A 6,062-nucleotide genomic window follows, 5' to 3' on the forward strand; every position below is an offset into this window, starting at 1 on the left:
CTTCTCTTCCCTTCCCCGCCGGCGGGCGGAGGGCGGGCGGCGCGGCTCCCTGCTGGCCGCCGCATCCCCGCTGGGAGCCGCCCCCGCCCGCGCGCCCCGTCCGGGATGCGATGGGACGGGACGGGGCGGCCGCTCCTCCCGTGCGGCGCGGCCGCTCCCACCCTTTTTCCCTTTTCCTTTATTTATTTATTTATTTATTTATTTATTTATTTTCTTCCCCCGCTTTCCGAGGTGGCCGCGGTGCCCGACGGGTGTCAGCGGGCAAGTTTTGGGGAGCCCGTGTATCGAGCCTGGCCATGTTGAGGGGCGCGGGTTGTTACTGCTCCTCGACCTCCGGACTGCAGGACATTAGACCCGAGAAAATGAGAAATCTTCATGTCAGTCCTCATTTTTGTTCGATTTTAGCTTGCACCTGAAAGGTCTTTATTTCTTTATTATTTATCCTTTAGTGTAGTGGAATCTTTCTTTGCTCTTTTGCTTAAAGGAAACCCTATACCTTTTTCTCATCCATTAGGCTGCAGTAAGAACTGCAGTCTTTTCCTGAGAGACTAGTAATAAATAACAACAGTAGTGTATATACATACATACATACATATATATATAAAGATTGGAAATTCACACTGATAAAGTGTTGCAGAGGACAGGAGTGATACCAGCCCTGCAAATGTACCTGCAGGGGATGATAAGGTACCTGGGAAAGACTTGGTCTTTGATGGGCAAATAGTCATTAAATATAGACCTCCCTTGGATGGGCTTTGGTTACCCGTTCGTTTGCTCCAGGGTTCACATTTTTCACACAGGGAAATCCTAGGTAGCCCCTTGATGCCTTTTAGCAAATTAATGTTTACTGTACTCAGCACTTCTCCATACGTACTCTTAACACATTCATTTTTTTATCTGGGATCTCAGAGATTTTGTTCTGCCCTGAGTTTTCACATTGCTGGCACAGTTATCCTCTGACAACACCTGTAACAGGAGAATTTCCAGCATTGCCAAGGGACTCTTCATACTTACTTGCTCAACAAAAAGCCTTGGGCTGTACCTATGCTTCTAAAAGTGTGTACCTGGGGGGGCGGGGGGTGGGGGGAAGACAGAAGAAAACATGCAAAAATGCCATATACAAAGTGCTAACTATCACTAAACATCTATGTAGTCAGAGATAATGCTCACACTCCCATCAGCAGCAAATACCTTGTGGTCTCCAGGCAGAGTCTGATGTGAACAAAGTTGGTGGAGAACCAGATCACAGAGCAATGTCTTTGCTGTATTCAGCTGTAAGCACATTGGTGAGGTTTTCCCACAGACCAGGGTGTCCCATACTGCATTTTATGCTGCACTGTCATCCCCTGAATTTGACTAGAAATTGCCTCCTCAGTATACTTGCACACACCATCGCTGCCTGGACCGGCAAGGGTGACCAGGCCTCCTGCTGACAGCTTCAGATTCCAACACTTGTGCTGTAGATGCAGTGGTTGCGGCTCCATGGACAGGGCAGCTGTTGGTGCAAGCGATAGTTTCTCGGGTGAAGCAGAGCTCCAGGGACTGCATGAGGAGTCAGCACAAAGCTATGCAAATGGAATGAATTTGCAAAACTTCACAAGTCATCAGTTAAGCAATTGTATCCATGGCATGTTGTTTTTACTCCAAAAAGTATTCCTAGGGATATAATAAACACCATTCAAAGTATGCAATGATTGAGAATATTGGAATATCACTCTTTTATAGCCACCTATCCATTTAAACATCACTTTTTGCTCTCCTTGCTTTTGTGCTAAAGCCTTTTTTTTTTTTTTTTTTTTTTAGTAGAGGTGGAAAGAAAGAGTTCAGAACTATCAAAGAAGATTTCCAATCTCTTGTTTTGCTCAAAGGGTCTAATGCCACATGCTGTGTTAAGAAAAATATTTGCTTTCTATTTCAGAAGGTTAGATGCTTCCCATTGTGAATACTAAACCCAAATAAAAATAAAATAATTAAACCAATAAATCCCCAAACTCAGTAGCTGTGGGAACTAATAGAAGATCTCAAGGACAGAAGAAGAGAAAAAACAGAGAAAGTTTATCAGACCTAATGGAAAGCCCATTGAAGCTAGCAGAAAAACTCCCATTGCTGTTTAAGAGCTTAATGTAATAGGTCAGATTTGGACCATTTAGTGCCAATAGCTATACCCCAAAATAATTTCCACTCTGGTGATCCAGAAGCGATTACGTGCAATCTACTGTATTAAATGTTGCAGATTTAAGATAACTTATCCAAATATCCTGGAAATATGTTGTTGTTTTGGTAGTTTGGAGCCCTGATATTTTTGATTAAATTTATCTGATCCTTTTTTTTCAGTAGAAAATATTAAAACATGAGGATCTGGTCATGCATTGTTCTGAGTGAGTGATATTTGGGCCACACAGAGAGATGGAAAAATTAGCTATTTCCTTGGGTAAAAGAATTGCATCCTCTGCAAGCTCTAGAAACTCATTCAATCTGGGCTCTGTGATGACCTTTCTAGAGTTGTCCTGTTTATGAAGGCACCAGGACAGAGGGATGCTGAGCAGCTTGAAGACTCATGCAATAGGTATAAATTGTCCTGGTAACTTTCCATGAAGAAAAGAAGCTAAGATGAAGCAGCAAAGAACATGGTTTAGTTACCTTAGGACTGACAAAACGATATTCCAAGCATCACTGCATCATGGTTTCTAAGAATTAGAGCTGTTTGACAGCCTTTCAAAATATTTTGACAACTCCTTTTGCTAAAGTTTGTAACTTAAAGTCTTGAAATTTATCACCATTTTGCAAAAATAGTCCACTTTGGCTATTGGCTATTGAGCTGGGGAGAAGAAGATTACATAATGGAAATGTCTTTTTTTTTTTTTCATTTAAAATCTTGATTAAAATGTGTGATTCTTTCCAAAGTAACCAACTCCTGGAAGAAATCTGTTAGCTTGATACAGATCTTGCACAACTGCAGGACTTGGACCATAGTTTGTGTTACTCTAATGCAGGCACCAGAGTCTGAGGAAAGGTCCTGAGGCTGATCTTGAGGTCTTACTTAAGGAAATCACCCAAACGCAGTCTTTTGGTTAATGTAATGATCTTTTTTTTAATTTAGTTGATCAATTGAATAACCTTGCCAAGCATTTGGCCGAAATTATTTCCTTGTTTGAAAGCCGATGGTCAGCTCCAGTGCTTTGTTGGACAACAAACGTTGATATTTCCCACAGAAGTGGGTGATCTCTCTGTTTGCCATGTTTCAACATGTTGCGATGGTGGGATATACTCAACATACACATGTTGATGGTTTCATATTTCCACAGCTAAAAATCAGTGTCTTTCACAAGAATACATCCAGGGTTTCCATGCTGCGTCATTCACCAAAACAGCCCACGTCAGTGGTGTTACGCTACTCTCTTTGAATAATCCCCTGATCGCTTCAATCCCTGATTTTAGGCTAAAACTGGAGCATTGTACGATGGGTTCCCCTGGTCGCATGCAGGATTTTAGCCACTTTGGTTATCAGGAGGCCAGCGTGCATGAAAGCAATTACATTAATAATCAAATAGTGATGTTTACATCATTAGCTTGGTTGTTTAGAGCAGAGTGCATGCAAAGCAATGAGATGCATTCGTTAAGTGTTTAATTAAACTTCTGTCTGAAAATAGGTCATAACACCAAACACTATGCCCCGTTATTAAAGAATAAAGTTTAGTATGGTATTGGAAAACTTAAATAGCCCCAGAGGTCCTTCTCTTCTTCACTTTCACCTCATGCTGGACTTAAGGGGGCATTTGTATTGCCTTATGTAGTTATAAGGCATAGATGACATAATTGGTGATCTATGCAGTCAAAGCTACTGGTGCGTTGGTAGCTTTCTGGCAAGGACTTCAGTGTTAATATATAGAAGAAGTAACTACATCAGATTTCTAAGCTGGAACTTCAGACAGTTGAGATGGAGGCTGGGCTCTTCCTGTTACCTGACTTAGAGCAACAGCAGACAATGAAAAATATTCTGATTACCAAGAGTTAGGTGAAAAGTTTCTGTTTCCTTTGAGTCTTAGATCCTGCTAATGTAAGTCTCAGAGTATTTCTTTGCGTTTTGATGCAGGACACCACACCCGTAACCCAAATTTCAAGGGGTAGAAGTCAGCCCCATGCAAGTTCTGACTGTTCTGTCAGATTATTATTGTAAAGTTGTCTGATTATTAGTATAAAAATAATATAATTTAACATCCTCTTTTATTTTTACGCTAATAATCCTAAGTAAAAAGGTGATTTATTAGGAAAATTATTTTCCATACCAAACCCAACCCAATAGTTTAAATTAGAGATTCTTGCATTCTCCCTGCTATTTATACGTAGTTATTCAAAAGCCTTTTTCCCCCTAGAGGTCTAATGATAATTTTATGATGCTTTCTCACTTTCTCTATTCTTTCTGAGAGAAAGAATAATTTAATTAGCTATTCAGCCTTGACAATTACATTCAATTTAAATGTGACAAATAGCCTACTTCCAAAGGCCTGATCCTGGAGAGTGCTAAGAGCCTCCTGAGAAGACTAATGTGTTCTGACTTGCAGCAACATCAGTGGAAACTGAAGGCACCCAGCACTTTGTCAGGTTGGTCAATATTCGAATGCCTTATTTTCATCTACATCTTTGGCAGCATGAAACTTTACATTTTACCTTCACACCTTCCACACTGGTGGGTTATGTTCTTCCTTTATTGCTTTTGCTTATTTGTTTGCTGTTATTGCATTGCGTGTCTGTCAATGTCTAGGATGCAAATGATTTTTAAATCATTTTAATAATGGAAAGATAGTATTTTAAAATTCAGTGAGAAACAGCTTGCTCTGTAATATCTTGAGAACCTGCCAAGGATAATTTCTGAATGTACAACCCACAGTAGAATTAATGGAGAATGGTGGGCAACCGTAGCCTTTTTTTTGGCTATTTTGGAGGCTCATCTTGCTCAGCACAACCAGGGCCAGCTTTTTCAAAAGAGACTGGCAGCCTGCAACTTTCTAAGCTAATGGCTGAATTTACAAAAGAACTGAATGCCAAGTCAGGCAGAAAAAGAGTTCAGCAGCCTGCCATCTCTTCTGACAATAACTTGGAGAAAAGGGGAAAAGACAAGAGAGGTGAGATAGATACTGCCTACTGCATCCTTTTGAATGTGGCCCCCATGTTCAAAGAGGCTGCAGAAGGGCTGGGGGGATGTGACTTCATTGCCCACCATGTGCAGCCTGGGACTGGTGCAGGAACCTGTGTCCTCCAAATCCCTGCTCGCCTGCGTGCCACAGAGCTGTGGGGAGCTTGCCAGCAAGGGAAGTAATTTTAGAGTGTGATTGGGAAAATGATTCAGTTAGAAAATAGCTATTTTTGAAGGGCTACTTTCAGCTGGGCGCCAGTCCACAGCATGTTCGCAGGAACTGTTGCATTGCTGCAATGGAGCTTGGTAAAGGAGGCTGGGGCGCAAGGGAGACTCTCTGAAAGCTGGGACCTCCAAGCCTGGTGCTGCCACTGGGGGAAGAAGTTAATAGAAGTGGGTCTGCAGAACCTTCTCCCAGTTCACATCCCTGCAGCCTGTGGTAATGAAAGGTAAGGTGAGAGCTTTAATTTGACTCGCTCAATAGCACCTCAAGGACAAGTCCACTGGCCTCCAGGGAAAGAGCAGACTGTGATATCTCGGAATTGGGCTTCTAGATGGACAAAGCTGTGAGATACAAAAGCCTGCTTGATGCTGTTGACGTAAAAGATTGAAGAATACCTCAAGCAAAGCTACAAAATAGCAAACATGCTGTTGAAGACCTGCTCTGTATTTTATATACCCCAAAACTTTACAAAAAAGCACTTCTGTACCCCTTGGGTGGCTGCTTCTTGGGTGAGAAGCTGCAGGTGGATATCCTCTGTTGGTCACACACAGTGTGAATATCAACAAACAAGTTAAAATAGTTATCCCAGTGTGGATTTTCTTTACTTTCTCCCTTATTCTGCTGTCTTGCTCAAGTAGGTGCTGGATGACAGTCTTCTGAAGTCACTTACCTTTCTAAGTTTTTAATAGAGAAATTAAGTTCCTC

Source organism: Tinamus guttatus, unplaced genomic scaffold, assembly GCF_059628265.1.
Source record: "Tinamus guttatus ecotype Peru unplaced genomic scaffold, ASM5962826v1 Tinamus_guttatus_pri_ptg000456l, whole genome shotgun sequence".
Taxonomy (NCBI): Eukaryota; Metazoa; Chordata; class Aves; order Tinamiformes; family Tinamidae; genus Tinamus; species Tinamus guttatus.